Consider the following 17998-nt stretch of genomic DNA (forward strand, 5'->3'; position numbering starts at 1 on the left):
CCTCCAAATTCCTGTGCTCGAATTAAGTCAGTTGTAATATGCTGTTTCTCAACAGGAGCTTTAACAGACATCAGACCTTTTACTCATCTGTGACTATGCTATTTTCTCACAGAAATAACCAAGAACCAAACTTGCTTCCAATTAATTCCCTGATGTCCTGTGTTAATGAAAGAACAAGGCACCCACTTCAGTGGAGCCCTCAGTGCCACAGCCACAGTACAGACCTGAACAATGCACCACCTCTGTGTCCATGGGGTTGTTGCAATATGTGTTCTCTGCTGCTCAGACAATGGGATGTGTTCAGAGCTGAGCAAAAGAGCCACAATTTACCTTCCATGTCTGCATCAAGGTTGAAGAGAACTATATATCCAGAGGCTGGGTAGTGTGCTCTGTTGGTAGAAGATGTCCTGATACAACACTGACTGTCCCCTGCACAGTTTCGTTCCAAGAAAAAGGGCATCTCCTTGTATAAAAGGGTTTCTACCTGCTGAAACTGTTTCCAGAGTCCCCAGGGCCACATGACATAGTTTAAAGCAGCTAAAAGAACAATCCAGACCCCCAAAGCAGTTATGAGCAGAGACACACATGGCTACACCATTTGTACATCTGTATTGACATGGCTCTTCCAAGTCAAGCACAGCTCGCCTGTAACTGAGCTTGTAGCCTTCCAAGAGCTGCAGAGACTCTTACGGGTCATATCAAGGCAAGTAGCAGGAAGACGATTATGCTCCCCAATTCACAAATTTCTCTGGCCAATATAAAAAAGTTTATGTAGTCCAAGACCACATCAATTATACAAATGAATATAATGTTCACAATAAAAAAGAAAATCAAAACATTTGGGTCAATTCACAAAATTCTGCAGAGAGCACCCTCAGGATTTCTACTACTGAAACAGAGCAAAATGCCCATAAAATGTAGACAGCTGGTAATAACATCATGGCAAGAAAGCCTCTATATATTTCTTAGAAACCCAAGAATATTTCAGTTCGAAAACACTCCAGCAAACTACATAAACTGAGTGCAAACCATATTTCAGTAATTTACCTTCTCAATAAGAAAAACAACTTAAAGAAAGACTAAAATAAACAGATTCAAAATTTGTTTGCATAAGAAAGACACACCCTAATTTTTGTAATGTGTAGGGTGTTTGATAAACATGATCACCTTTTACAACAAAGTAACCTGCTCAGATTATGTGGGGCAAGAGGTGGACATTGTCTACCTGGATTTCTCCAAGGCTTTCAATACAGTTCCCCACAGCCTCCACCTCAAGACACTGATGTGTTAGGGTCTAGACAAGTGGTCTGTGGGGTGGTTGGGGAACTGACTGAGAGGCTGTACCTACAGGGTGGTGGTAAGTGCCTCCTTTTCAAACAGGCAACCTGTCACAAATGGGGTCCCCCAGGGATAAATACTGGGCATTAAAAGCTGTACTGAGCAGCTATGGAGCAATCTTCTTGTAAGAACAAATTCTTCCAAACCCTTAGTCTAGGATCAGAATGTCTGCATCTACATCTGTTCTAAGTGCATTTGGCTATGTTTTAATATATGCAATAATTTAATTGTAATACCTGTCTAGGAGACATGCTTTTTGCACAAATGCTTCTGACAAGACATGTTCATTTGGGAGGTTTAATTAACAATTACCTGGAAGTTCTGACTTGAAGACTGACAAAGTTAATGAGCGCGCAGGTGACCGTCACCAGCAGGGTTGCTAGAGAGTCACTGAAATCATGCATGGAACTTGGACAAAAAAGGCAAAGAAGCTTCCACCCCTCAGTTTTGAGTCGATGAATGACACATGTGAGTGTACCCTTAAACAAATAAAAAAATAATAATAATAATTTTTAAAAGGTTTCCTGATTAAACAATAAGCTGTTGCCTAGAACAGCAAAAACACATGAACAAATACGAAGTGACTGAGAGAGAGAAAATCAGGAGAAAAACAGTTTCACTAAAGACCAAGAGCCTCTCCAGAGTACAAGCTGGGAGCAGTAAGCTGAGCCTATATCACCAGTATGGTTGGCACCAGCTACTACTGAGGCCATTAGTTACCAAAATGTGCTGAATTTTTTTAACACTGACCCCAACTTCTTTCATCTCCTGGAGTGCATTTCTATATTTTCTGTCACGGGTTTGTTTGTTTTTAAGTAGCAATGGAAAGCAAAGAGGCAGAACAAGTTGATATGGTGATGGAATTAGGTTTTGATCTCTTGCTTCAAACAAAAGATGCACACCCAGCTATCAAAATAAAGTGAACATTGTTTAATGCTACTTGCCTGACTTTCCATCACCTTTTACCTTGCAGAGTCATACAGATCCGAGCCAACAGGATATAAAATGTTACCCAACCAGAACTACCCACAATGCAGATATTTGACACCTATGTTCCCTCTTCTTGTTTCTGAAGTCCTTTTATAAATGTTCTTTAACCTCTTTGTAGTATTTAAGTAATTTTCAAAAGAATAACAAACTCTTATCTAACACATAGTGTCAGAAAGGGAAAGTCATTTTTCCAGGACAGCTTTTCTTCCCCTCTGTCAAAGAACAGCAGGCTACGATGGGTCCCAAAGCAGGTGACTGATTTGCAGAAATGTTATGTACAACTAGGAAACCCTTCTCCATTAAGCAAGAATAAGTGCAGCTGCTACAAAGGTATCCTCAGCAGCATTATACGCAGCATTCTTTTAAACGGCATAGTTGTAATGTTGCAATGCAATTAGAAGCTTCCACACAGTCTGTTATTTTAATATCATCCAACCAGAAATATGTCAATATATTTATTATTCATAAGGATTCCAAACTTTTAGATAGTTCTGGCTGGGAAAACAAACAACACCCCTCCTCTGCCCCAGCTCCCTTCAAACCTCCCATTTCCTATTCCTGCAATGCAATAAAAATGCTTGCAGAAGTTTTTGGACAGTCTCCTATCTTTTCTCCTGTTTGAGGAGAAAAATAAATGTTCCTCAGATTCTTTGTAACAGAGAGAGGTTTAAAATAGTTTCTAAAACATTTTATAGCATCTTAAAATATTCTCTTTTATCTTTTATATTTTTCTTACAGTGTCTGTAGATTATGGGCTGAGTTTAAAAAACCCTTGGGTGCTACTTTTGGAGTTGAGAGTGTGCATATGGTGCACACATTTCCAACTAAGTGATGACTTCCATGAGACGTAGTACTATATGTGGGTGGGATGCTGGCAAGTAACAGATTTCAATGTACAATTCAAATAAGGGCATGAAAATCCAAGTTTTGCAATAAAAGAAACATGTCAAAATTCAATGGGAAAAATTTAAAGTTATTTATTCTCTGTCTTCAAAAGAGCTGGGATTTTTGGTTGTGTCCTGAGGCTGTACAAAAGGGCTACATAGAAAATCTGTCTCCAACCAAATCTGCCTGGGACTGCAGGCATTAGGCTGGTTTTGTGATGTCATCTTGAGTATTGTTTCAGAGAAAATATGGAATTGATTGCATTTTGCTAAGTGAAGTGGAAACAAAAAGATTTCTCATGCTCAGTTGTAATCACTTCAAAATTAGGTCTAATACATCTTTCTGCCCTCAACAGAAACTTCTTTACCTATACAGGACTTCAGTGGCCTGAGATGAGGTGTGCCCATACCATGATGCTGCATGAGAAGCGGACTCTTGATGTTAGCCGGGCAACAACCGTGGCTGCACTGGGATGCGGGTAGTGTGGTCTTTCAAGCTGGAGTAGCGACACTATAAAAATTCTTTGCCCAAGGCACTAGCAGAATTAAGGATGGCTCTGATCATTAGCACTGGAGCGCCAGTTATATTGTTTTGCAATTTATCCAGTACCAGCAAAATTCTCAGCTCTGTAGAGTACATAGTTCACATTTATTTCTTTTCCCAAGGAAAGTATAGATTGACCACACCACAAAATGTACTGTTACTGGGACATTGTATCCAAAATATGTTACAACATGCTCTGCTCTTTGTTGTGAAGGCACTGTTACTGAATTGTGTTATAGCCCTACATTAATAAAACATTTTTAGGTCTTTAAATGTGCTGACAGCATGGTACATAACAGATAACCACTAGACTCTTGAAAGTCTAGCATCAAATTTGTACAGATCCAAGTGATTTACCAACAAAAAACTTAAATGAAGGACTTGTTATAAAGACAGTTCCTGAAGAAAGAAAAAGTAGGTGTCTGTTTACTACAAAAATGGGAAGATGTTATTGCAAATGGAGGGGGTGGGTGGTGACAGCACAAGGCATAGGAACGTAAGTGGGAGAAGGATGAAAAGTTTGGGGGACGTGGTATCAGGAAAGAGCAAGAGGTTATGTAAAACTAATGAGACATGCAGAGCCCTAAAACCACATGCTATTACCCAGGGATCAAATCCCACAAACATCCCATGCAATTTAAGAAAATCATTTTTTCTCATCAGATCTAAGACATACAATATAGTAGGAAAATAGCATCTCCTTTTTTTTTTTTTTTTTTTTTTTTAGGCTTGGCACATCATCAAAGTCTCCTGTGAAGTCAAATAAATGCACCTCCACCCTAAACTGAGGCTTCTACATAGGGAAAGAAAACATGTTCTCTCTTCACTGGCTGTTTCTGCCAATGAAAGGAGAAAGTAGGTGGGAGACACATGGAGTCGTCAGCTCTTCCCATTCCATGTTGATTAAGCTGGGGTTCAGCCAGGATGCCACTTTTACAAAAATGGCATTGAAACCTGTAGGTATCCAAACCACCCTGTCATGAAGATGGCACCTTTGGAAAACCACCACTACCTTAAGCATTAATTTTGCCCTGAGTCGGGAGGGCGCTATCTCCCGGTAGCCCACCCACTCCCTGATGTGCCCGGTTTGGTGACTCTCCAGACAACGGCCTGGCCCGCAAGCTGGCGGCTCCCAGGCCAACGGGGAATGGCTGCAGACTTGAAAGACACGCTGCTTAAAAGGCACTCTCATGTTTCAGTTGACCATGTGTTTTCTCTTAGTACCCTGTGAGTTCAAATACCTCTGTATAACAGAAGTCAGACTGAAAAGGCATTGTGAGTAAAATAATTCTTACCCACATTGGTACGAGCCTTTGTGCTTTTTAAAAGCATATATGAGTAGGCAGAGTACTATTCACACTACTTGGTGCACAGATTGCATCTTGTTCAAATTCAGTGATAAAAAAAAAAAAGGTTTGTAAAAGTTTTGTTTTAAACCTGATCTGTAACAGCACAGAAATATTTAACATCTACATCATTCATAGGTAACTATCTTTTGCGAAAGACCAGATTTCTGTCTCTTCGCATGTAATACTGCTAACTCAAGCGTGCGCCAACCACAGGATTATGCTCACTTTAATAACACAGTTTGCAACAGCATCCCACTAACCCTAAAGCAAATCTTACATCACACAGCTGTTTTCTAAAATATCTTTTATTTTAAAAATTCAGAACAAAAGTGTTTGTTATCTCTGATTTTTATTCCTTATTTAAAGGTACTAGTTTTGCAGTTTATTCAATGCACTTAGAATGCCACTAAATGTGTAAGCACTGAAGTGAAACTTCCACAGAAAATGAGTAGTCACTGTTCTAAAATAAGGTGGTATTGATTTAACTCAGAAACCAGAACTTGTTGAGGACAACAATTTAAGAAAGAATTTTGATTAAATTGAGAGGCTCATATTTTACCATACTTTGCTTTCTACCAAGTTATTCATTGTCCGTGAATAAACATTTCAGCAGTGTTCCTCAAAGTCTTTGCCTTCATACTGCAAACTCTGGCACTTGCTCGTAGACATCAGTTAGTGTGATGCTCTCTGCATATTTGATATCACCATCTACTTACAAAGCTAAGCCAGTGGCTCCGTTGGCATGGGAGTCAGGAAGCAGCTGAGAGGTGTCTTGATTGATGATTTTAGGTACTAACACACAGAAAAAAAAATAATTTCTTGGTGGTAACTTTTCAGCTTTGCAGATACATCGTCTAAAATAAAAAGCAGACAGATAGACACACACACACTCTCACTTTTTCCACTTGGCACCCTCAGCCCATGGCAGTGCTGCAGGTTTGCTTTCAAGACTCAGGAGAGTACAGCACTGTCCTCACTCCATAGCTGCCACATCCTCTCCCAGCTGCCACATCCTCTCCCCGCTGCCCTGGCTTGCCTTTACCACTGCCATTTACTCTCTTTTTTTATGATAAAAACATGACATAATAAGAACAGGTTTGCCACACTGTCCACACACTACTCCAGACTCCTGCAGACTCGTACTTCAAATAATGTCAAACATTAGGAATTTAGCCAATCATCCGCACAGGTCAGAAATTACTCTTCTCCTATCCTCACTTAATAACCAAAGTAAAAAAAAAACAGAGAGGTCAGGAATGCATTTAAGCTACCAGAAATCCTTTCTCCAAACCAGGCCAGTAGGGCTGGGGGAGCTTCATCTTCTTCTGCACCACGGGGCACTTTGCCACTGCACCCACCTGAGCAAACCACACTGCAGCAGCTCACAGCTACCAGCAAAGTCTTGTGGAAGGCAGCACTGGGCGCTTCCTATTGTCTGCCTGCAGTTTAATTTCCCAAATTCCCCTAATCAGCTTGTGTGGAGCACCTCACCACTACAACCATGTTATTCTGAGTACTCATTGTCTGGGTTGTGCTGTGCAGACTACTCTTAACAGTCCAGGAAACGCAGACTGCATGGCCTGATGTTCTCCTATGGGCTTTAGGACACTCCCAATTCTTGTAAAACCCACATTAACATATTGTATCCCATTGTCATGAAAATGTTTAACATTACAGAAAAATTCCAGTGTCATGAGAGCCTTCACAATAATCATTTCTGTGTCAGAATGGTGTTTTACAAAAGCCTTTTTCATCTGATAAATATCAACCTACTTAGTGAAGTAAAATATTCCCAAGTAAAGGCAAGTCTAATGGAAGAACAGCAAATAGGACTAGAGCTTGTATTTGAGCCAGAAACAATTAGTTGTAAGATGCTTATTAATGTATACCTCTACTATTAGGTTGACTCAGCCTTCCATGTGTTTCTTTTTCTTATACCTCACTTTATACCAATCATCCTCTCTGTTCACACAGAAACCTGAGACTGGCAGCCTGTAAGAAATATGTTAGCTGGAAGAGCTAGAAGTATACTCCAGATTTCATGTATTAAGTTTCTGCAGCCTGCTTACCTCTTCTATTCTCAGGGAAAATGCAGGCTGCATCACTGAGCAGGACTGCAAAATTATTAAGGACAGGGTTTAGACACTACTGGACTAGTCAGGATGGAGATTTTCTTTCCTTAAGAAAATCTACAAGACTCCTGCTTCAGTTCTCATTCCAAGTTTTTCCAGATCATGATGTGTTCTGTGTTGCTATGGGTTATGAACTTGTGTTAGGGAAATTAAATAAGTACCTAATCCAAGCACCACTCAGTTAATTAATACTGTGCTGTTAACGGGGTTATAAGTGCATGCATTTCATGAGAATTAACAAGATTTGTTTGCATTAACTGGTCTTACATCTCGCAGGTGACAGCAGGGACCATGCGATGGGGATTTGTGCTCTGCCCTGCCCGCTGTCACCTGTGCCCAGATGGGCTGGGCATGGACCCCAGCACAGGTGCCCCTCCAGGCTCTGATCCCCACCCATCACCTCCAGCACCCACTGAGGAAAGGCACAGCTTGCTCCCCGCTGTTGAAGCTGCCAGTACTTTGTACAGGGAATTATTGATGGCTTGGTGCAGAGAGTGGGGAGATGACCCTCTGGCCTACTGATTAAAGGGACTAGAACTGAACTTGGAACAAAAATAAACACAGCAAGTACACAAATCAGCAACACTTGCATGACTTTACCAAGACAAAAATCAAATTACTTCAAGATGATCTTTACAATTACGTTAGCAAGTTCAATAGAGCATCAAAGATGACAGCTGTAGCTTTCTGCAGCGAGTAGCCCGCAGAAGCCGGTGACAGTGCTTCTGCAGCACCAGGGCTGAGCTCCTCTTCCCTCTCATTCCTCAGCCACTACTCACACTAGTATCATGAAGATTTTAATTAAATAGCACTGGGAAAAAAGTTAGGATACAAATGGTAATCTTGCTTTATGTTTGGCACTGGTTAGGTACATCAGGAGATGTACCTGTATTGCTACCTGCACACTGCTGACAGCAACACCTGAAGCCTCAGCAGTGGGCCCAGGGTGCTGACAGTAAAACTGTGGACATAACTCTGCAATAATAGATGGGTTGTGTTGTCTGTCTACATGGTTATTCATTATTATACTTATATACTTTTCAGCTGTAACAATATTTTGTATTAAATAATTTACGTCCAAAGGCTTGATGTGCTTCCATTACTAAGAGTTAAGTTTATTCATTTTCAGGAGCAAGAAGGACTGTAGGACACACACCACACCAAATATGTTTATACCCTTGAAAAGTCAGGACTACACACTTGATGTGGACTACGTAAGATTTGGACAAAAGATACAGGCCATATTATGGGGCAAATTTCTGTAGATCTAAGACAAGGTCCACATATTCTGCTAGTTTGCTCATTTGCAAACATCTGTAGCAGAACACACTGATCTTCAACTAAAAACAACCACACAAATGGAGTCAGTTCCATTTATCTTCCATATATGGGAAGAACTGTCTCTAAACGAATTTAATTCTTGACTCCAAGTGGGATTGAAGATGCTTTTCAGATAAGAAGTGGTAAAATAAAATCACAAGAGATCACAGAAAATTATGTTGTTATTCTCTCTCTGCAGCATTCATCTAATTTTATGTTTCGCATTGGGGTAGTTTGGCCTTCTCATAAGACCAGAAAGACAGCAGACAAACAACAGTTGAGCAGTGGTTAGACTGCACTCATGTAACCCAGCAATCATAATTCAAGGGAGAAAATGATTTCCTGTCAGAAATATAGACTGAAACTGCCAGGAAAATCTCTACAAAGCTACAAACTTATCACCATTCATTCATTAGACTTGTTAAGAGAAAAAAACCAAAATTGCACCACTTAGTAAACCATGGATGAAATATCACACAGAGAGGAAGAAAAGAATATGTAGCCATGAAGTCAGCTTGAGTTCTACTAAATACTTTGTTTTGAAATCACATTTCTAAAAAGTCAGAGAAGTAGGTAAAAATACAGTTGCATGTACAGTTTACCCACTGTGACTTTTTTTTTCCAGACAACTGGCAAGATTTTGTATTAGCTATGAAGCCGAGTCTTAACAATCGTGTGGATTCACTTGTCTCTCCATCCTTGTTGGCAGAACTATCGTGAGTGATGAACAGCATGTTGGCTTTAAGACACCATGCATACAATGGGCAACTGTAGGGGACACCAACCTGGAGATGAATGCCTGGATAACTGTTTGAACCTCCCCAGTTGCCATCCAGCTTTTGAAAGGTTTACACTACGATTACAGTCTTTACAAGTGAAAATAACACAGAAAGTTTGAGAGGTGGCTTTCCTTCAGCTTTCACAAAAATATTTGCCCAAATATAGCAAACTTCTCTCCCTAATATAGGGTGTTCTGCTCCTTCGGCACCAAAAGCAGGAAAAGAGAAAAAAGTCTGCAGTGTGATTTCCTGATTAAGCTACTTTAACCTGTAACCTTCTTGGTCTATTTTCATCTGTTTTGTTTTGTTGTTTGATTATTTTTTAAGAGTTTCATCTGCTGAGCCCAAAGGAGATCCATGTTAGAAATGAATGGTTGGTTCATAGCAACATTATCTCAGGCAGCATCAGAGATTTTCAGATGTGAACCCTTGTCCGATTTTTTCACACTGGTGGCTGCAGCACTTAAAGCATCATCACTAATGCATTATCCAATGTATTATTTTAACCTCCCAGAGGAAAACAGACTGGAAATTCAATTATCTATTGCCACAAGTCACTTTGTTGCACCGTAAAAAACAAAACCCAAAGCAGATAGGTTTTTTTTTCACAAAGCTCCAGAACACAAAACTTATTAAGAAATGAAAAACACAGTAAGAACTGAATCTGACTATAAATTCTGACATATCTTCACTAATAATGATTAATGACTAAGAAAAATAAAAGAAAGGCTGCATGCACAAATGCCAACCTGAACTGACACTAAGACATACAGCTATTTTAAATATTTTCCCTTCTAATTACATATTTCTTACTACTGTAAAATATTCAACATGCAAATCCAGATTGGCTCTATTGCCTGTCCCAAAAGCAGCAGGCAGTCAAATAAGCTCTGAAAAGCTCATTCAAATGCCACAAGTAAAACAGCACTGCTGTTTCTTCCATAGAAAATCCAAATAAAGCTCATTTACTTCTCTTGTGAGTATAAGACAAAGGTACTACCACCACAACAGAGCTGTTCTACAGTAATACATGAAGAAGGAGACTGGATGTCCAAACCTGCAGTCCCCACTACAGCCTCCATTTTTTAAAACTCTGTTTCAGTGGAAACACAACTCATTTCACACATGAATGCTGTGACCACACTAACTCAGCTTGCTCACCATTACAGAAGTGATCTCCAAAAGAGAGTGAATAGCTCAAGAATGCACTAGTAAATAGCATTCAGGGTATCCCACTTTGTTCACTGCTTTCCAAGGACCCAAATTCATTTTCCTGGCCAAAACAGCTCTTTTAAAGACAATTTACAGCTAATGCATGGCCCTTCACATTCTACATGACCTGAGTTTCTCTGTTCAAGTACAAAAAACGTAAATTTTAGTATTTCTCTTTTTCATTGACAGGTGTAAATAAGAGGGTTTGCATGCCAGAGGGCATATTTGAACAGAACTATGCAGGCAGCAGGAAAGGCTGTTGGAGCTCTGTGGGTCCACATAGCGGTGGGTGTTACATCAGCACCACAACAGCAGCAGGAGGCTAAATGCTTGTGGTATAAAACATACCACTGTTATTAGCCTGCCACCAGCATGATGTCCCACTCTGCACCCCGCTGCTCAACTCACCCTGGTCTTGTTTAGCTTTACCTTCACCCTCCCAGCCCCACTGTCGGGAGGACGATGTCTCTGTGGCAGGGCAGGAGGGCAGTGTGGCTGGAGAGGAGCTGTGGATCTCCTCCCGCTCTCCAGGAAAACTGCCTATGCAAACCAAAGCTGCTGAGCACACAAATCCAGAGGCTGTTTAGGGTTTTGGGAGGTGGGTGAGGTGAGAGCTTAGGTCATGCCAGGTGTCCCAGTGAGGACTGGTTTCACCAAGGCCACATCTGGCAAAAAGCAGGTGATTAGCAACAGAAAACAAGCCCCATCCCTTACTGTCTCTGACTCCCCCAGAAAAAGCTTGATATTTGAGGATATCAAGGTGCCCTTCTTGCTGTCAATTATAACGCAAGATTGAAATAGCAACATTTGTCACTGGTTCAATGCCATGTAACACATCTGGAAGCAGGGTTTTGGTGGTATTTGTGTTATGCTCTCAGCGGGAGACAATTTGCTGGTAGAGATCATGACAGCACTGCTGGAGATGAAAACACCCAAAAAAGTGTCCATGACTGGCAATTTTTATTTTGCAACATATGTCAAACTCTTCTCTGTGATGTGGCACAACTAGCTATTGTATGATGTAAGTGCAACAGCACATATTTTAACATACAATACAATTGTCTGGGAGAAGTTAATTTGACTCCCCACTGCGAGATGCATTACGTGAGGACCAAGTCCTGAAAAGTGTTCTATTCCACTTAAAACAGCGCTGAAAGAGCCAGGCAGGATGAACCAGGCAGAAATTTCCAGAAGGGAACTGTGAATGGAAAACCTTTAAACGAACACAAATATTAACCAAACTAGATGCAGAATTACTAGTTTGGGTTGGGCCTCCTCAGAGCAATGAAGCAATCCCCTTCGAAATGCCTCTATATGTTCAGAGCCTGCACTTAAGGCGGATTAGCCATGTTGTCATCTTATGTGAATACCAGTCTTTGCTTGGGAAAATGAATTAAGACCACACCAAAATTACTCCAGTGAAGAGTTTTCGACAGCGTTTGTAACCTCAGGGATGCTGTTGTAACAGCAAAAGGAACCAGCAAAATACAGACTGGTTTACCAATGCTGTTTTACTCCAGAGCAGAAACCCGGTTTATGAAAGTGAAACACAGAAAGGAAATGCTTTGCTCAGACCCCAGCAGGATAGTACAGTTCCTCAGGAAAAGAGAGTCCTTCTTCATCCCTTCCAACACGAAGCTTAGGAAAAAAACACATCTGACATGAGTCATCTTCTCATTCAGACATGAATTCAGTTTATCCTTGCTGGAAGGATGATCTAACCCCTACCTTCTCCAGACTTTCTCAACAGGGGATCCAGGCACAGAAGTAGAGAGGAGCTCAATGACAGAGGTGAAAAGAGGAAGGAAAAACATACACAAACACATAGAAAAGTGATAATTCTGGAGCTTTCCTCCAGGAAACCATGCACCACTGTACAGCAACAAAAATAACCCAGAGGTCCCCCTCTCTGCTCTGGCTCCCTGTGAGGAGCTACTTTAAAGTTTTTAGAACATTTGCAGAGTTTGAGAGAAATGTTTTTTGTTTAACTCCAGCTACTTCAGAAATGCCTGGGGCCTGAAGAAACATATTTTTGGATTGCTCTTAAAGAACAGGCTGAACTTTGAAGTTTGGGGATTTTTTTTTTCAGATCAAATATTAAATTAATAAACACTAACATGACAAATTGGTCTGAGTACCGGGGAAAAAATGAACAGCCGCTAAAAAATCTTCTTGGATTAATTAATTGTGGCATATTGTTACTTATTCTAATACGTTGATGGGTCTGGCACTTCATGTCCTATAAGCCATGCTGTGTAATGTGTTTTTCTCTTAACTCAGCATGTTTGATGTTATTGCCCATTTGCCCCTACAAAATAAAAGGCTTATCATCACCTTTGAATAAATTTCGGTTTGTGTAATAATGAGATCATGAATAACTAGTTTACTTCTGGATCATTTAAGTTTAAGAAATGCACACAGAGATTCAAAGCATCTGGAATCTAAATTACTTCTTTGTACGCAGCTTCTTTATAAGAGAAATTTAATCAATGCCACTAAATTTACCCTACACTTTCCTGTTAATTGAGGTGCTCAACTAAAGTGTCCCACGTGACTCATTTATTCTTAACTGTATTGCAAAGAATGAATGGATAAGGAAACCTTGACTCCATGGGAAGTCATGGGTCAGTCGGCTGCAAGCCACACACAGACGATTAATTACAACTACGTGGTTGCAGAATCATCTGCAAATACTGTGCAAACAGGAACAATATCATGCCAATATTGCCACATCCACATTTTTGCATTCTCTCCTCAACTTTCCTGACCCTGTTTTCAGAAGAAAAAATATGATTCATTCTTAATAGGTGCCCGATTAAGTACTTAAAAAGCAATAACGTAAGAGAACCTTCCTCTATAAACACTGGTAAACAACAGTTCCTTCACCGCTGAAGTTCCTTATCATCTCGGTGAAGTTTAGAGGAGGAATTATTCAATATATGATTTCAGGGACATTTTTTCCAGGAATCTGAGGACTGTAATGCTTTGGCAACCAGAACAGTACGTACCAAGGACCATCAGAACAAGTTTGCTCCTCACTAGTTAGCTGATCTCTAAAACAAAGCAAAGCAAACCAAAACAAACCAACTAACCAACCAAACAAAAAGACACCCCCTCCAGATTCTAGTCCATTCTCATTAACACAAACCAAGTTAATCATACCAGAACATTTTTACTGCGGGATGGCGCTGAGATGGGAGAGTTCCTACTGATTTTTGTCCCTGGGGAATCCTACACCAGAATCACCGCCCTGAAAAACACGGTCCCTGCCAGGGGCCAGATCCCCAGTGGGCACTGGCAGAACTGACGGACAGGGTGCTTTGATTAGCATCACAAGCTCCTGACCCAGAACATCAACGCCCTGAGGAGAATTCCAGCAAACATCTGTTACCATTAAAGATCATGGATTGAGATCTACACCCAGAGAGGACCAGGGCTGAGAGATTGCATGGTTCCTCTCTGAGGCTTAAACAGCACACAGATTTGAATGTTAGTGGAGCAACATTTAAGGAAATCGGCTTCAGAATCAGGAATGAGAAATGTGAAGCTATTTGTTTAGTAATTTCTCTAATGCTTCTCTATTTAATATTTGCAAATTTAATATTTACACATGTAAGCCTTACAAAAATTATGTTACGAAGAACAGCTTCTGTACTTCTCTTAATAAACAAACAACCAGAAATACATGGTATGTATAGCAGGGTTTTACAGCTGGGATCCTATATTACTTCTTAGAGCCACTTATCTGAGATCTAGTATCTATAAAAAGCCTCTCTGTTTGCTATTTACACAGATGTCCTGGAGCATTATATAATCATCTAGCAGATCAACATAGCCTGAGGATCTCAAAGAATACTAAAAGTACATTAGGATCATGACATAGTGGGAAAGAGTTGGCTACCATTTGACACCAGTCTTTTATTCCTTCCAGAAGTTCACCTAGACATGGAGGATAGATGTCTTCAGTTCTTCATGAGAACAATGTGAATAAAACACATATTTTCCTAATCTTGCTGACCTAGATTTTTTTAAACGTAGAGCCAAGCTGGATCCCCACGTGAACGGGTAAGTTTTGCCACTCCTATTTGTGCAAAGTAGTTCCACTAAACTTGGCAAAGATCTCCTATGGTAAGGTCCACAAGCCAGGGGTCTTAACAAGACCTCTGCTTTCAATAGTCAGGCTTTAAAACAGTAAAGCCATAGTAACTTAAAGTGTTCAAAATATACACCATGAAGAAGGACAATAAGACATGACAGATGACAAAGTCTGCACAAGGCATAGATATTTCCACATATTCTCTAACCACAGAGAGGATCAGAAACTACATTACAAATCAAAGCAGATTCTATGATAAAAGTGCCCTCCAGAAAAGGCATATATTGTCCCTTCCAAAAAAAAAAAAAAAAAAAAGAAGAAGAATGTGATGTATTATCCATAAAATCCTCCATAATGACTATCATTTCGCTCAGCCAAATCCTGAAGACAGGGTTCGAATCTTAACAAGGTAGCAACAAAATCCACTGGAATGTAAAAACAAGGGACATATTCAGTTCCTATTAAAAGCAGAATAAGCTCTAATGAAGCTAGATGTAATCTGCTATAATAAAGACCTTACATTTGAGTAAAGATCTTAGAATTTGACATGTTTTAATAGAAAAATATATTGCATGTAAATGACATGGCAATGCTAGTACATCAGACCTTGTACTTACTTGGAGTGAATTATGTTCTCCGTTCGAGAAGTCCTCCTATTGGTCTTTTCCAAAGTATCTGTCATGCAGGATCAATACAGACTGCCTTGTTATAGGACACAAGATCAGGATGAAGAAACTTCCACCTCACATTCCCTAGGCTGTGCACAGCTGCTGCTTATGCCAAGGTGTTGCACCACCTCCCATAATCTTTATCAGCCAATCAGATTCCCATATATATTAGGAGACTGTAGAAAAAAATAAATTGTTATCTATAATGCAATGCAAATCATAATACTTCTACAAAGTTTTTAAAAAATCTTATCACCTATTTTCAGGTAGAAGCATGTCGTTACACATACTGAGGATTGCGAGAGGTCATAACTAGCAAGCATTCCATATAACGCACATAACTACCAAGGAATTGCTCCCAGACTACTATCATTGGCATTTGTCTAGTTGTACGTGTATAAATCAAATGGCAGTGTCACTTAAAATGGACAACATATATTTTTGACAGAAGTAACCATTTGCCTGCTTGAGAACTAGTAACACTAACTCTTAAAAAAGTATTTGTTTGACATATATTCCACTGTTCATTTTCTTTATAGTAGATTTTTGGAGCCGTTTCTTTGCTTATGGTTTTACTTCTAGTTCATTAAGTCCTCAAACTTCATTTGCTTACAGGCTCTTTGCCCACAAATGTACTATGTAAGTAGAAAGTATTATGGGAATACTTTTGTCCTGAAAACATAAAGATCCTCTGTTTTATATGAATGTCAATCAGCACCAATGAAGACTGCTAACAAAATCAATGTATTTGCGCACCATAACCTGGTCTTTTCCCCATTTTCTTCAGATGTTTAGTAGTTCACATCTAGCTGAATAACAACTTTCTTTTTCATGCTGGGAAAGCACAAAAATACAGCTGAACAGCATTTTACAGCATTAGTGACCTCTACTTCCCAGCCCCAAGTAATGGCCAGTTCAAGTTTGCTCAGGGATTTCTCTTTATTCCTCCAAGGCTGCCGATTCACAAAGCAAAGAGATACTTGAGAGGTCCTAAAACTGTTTGCATCCTGAGCATTACCTCTTCTGAAATCAGCAGTCATGGTAAGTAAATCCCAGCCCACACTTGAGAAAAGCTGTAAAATGATGCAGTTCTTTTTATGAAAAACAACAAGAAAACCTACCAAGGAAACAAGCTTCCTTTTCTAGTAGAAAGAAGCAGCAGAAACCAGCAGCCAACTTTGTAATGACTGACGAGCTGCAGCTGCTGCTAATTAACTGCTGGGGAGACACAGGAGGACACCTTGGGAAGTGGGTGCTTTCTGAAAGTGGTGTTCACCATGGCACCTTTCACCTGGGAGTCACTGAAGGGACTGCACAGAGACTATCATCTTGTATTACAGAGACCATTTCCTTTGCTCAGGGTATGCCTCCTGGAGAAGGACTTTCAAAAACAAACAAACAAACAAACAAACAAACAAAAACTTTAAAATAATTGCATTTTGGAATGGGTTGCTTTATAAAAACAAAGCAAACCTAAAAAGAACTGTGAACCACGCTATGAACTCTACACTACAGTTTGCATTTTTTAAATTCCTCTCAATGGATCTGGAATAAATCAGCAATGGGTCAAACTGGTTCAGAAAGTGTTTGAATAACTACCCATGGAGTGTCCAGGGGTTCTCCATCAACTGAGTATTTTGACTGCTGCTGTTCAATTACCATTTGAGAAAGCGAGACCGCTGGGAAAGACAACACAATATAAACCAACATTGGCTATAAAAGCACACAGTGTACCAATATTCATACTGCACAGCCCAGCTCTTAGAGACGCTACCAAAAGCAATTTCACATCACACCACTCAATGATGCTTCTAGGCAGCAACATGCAACACAGCCAAAGGTAAGGGGCCTTCAAAAAATCATGAGAGCCCAAAATACCTACTTTTATCTCTATAATAGAAACAGTAATTGACAAATAATTATTTTACATTTATAAAATATATTATGAGGAACATACTACACGCATTCTAGACTTTCTGTCTGCACTGGAAATCAACTGGGAAATTAGGAGGTATAGCGTAGAGACATCACTATGAATATACTGTGTTACTGCTTTTGCAGCTGCAGCCTCAGAATTTGTTTCACAATAATTCAGTTACCCATGTTTAAATAACCAGCCAGTAGAAGAAAGGCTGATGTATTTCATATGCATTCTCTTTGAGCAAGGGGGGCCTTCACGTCTGGTCGAAAAATGTCAGGCTCATATGACACCACCAAAGTCAGGAGAGATGCCTAACCATAACTAAAAGCAGAATTTGGCCAACACAGTTGGAAAATACCAGCAGAGTATATACAAATGCACACACGCAACCTCATGTAAGAGTAAAGCATGAGACAGATTGGATTTTTTTAATCACACCTTTTAAAAAAGCAAAATTTAATGTATAAACCCCTCACAACGCTATGTGGTTCATTTATGCTCCTACAACATAAACAGACATATCAGAGCCTGCAGAAGGGGAGAAAGTCCTCTTTTTTTTTTTCCTTCTTTTCTTTTTTTTTTTCCCTGTTGAAGATTTTAAATACAGTTTGAATACTGAAAGAAAAGATCCAGCCTACCTTCCAAACTGACTTCAATAATAAATAAGCAATTTTAAGATTACCACAGTCAACAAGTACATACATAGGCTATACATTAATAAATATATTTATCTGTTTTTTTAAGAGAGCTTTATTTTTCCTGTAT

The sequence above is a fragment of the Columba livia genome, chromosome 10 (genome assembly GCF_036013475.1).
Source record: "Columba livia isolate bColLiv1 breed racing homer chromosome 10, bColLiv1.pat.W.v2, whole genome shotgun sequence".
NCBI lineage: Eukaryota > Metazoa > Chordata > Aves > Columbiformes > Columbidae > Columba > Columba livia.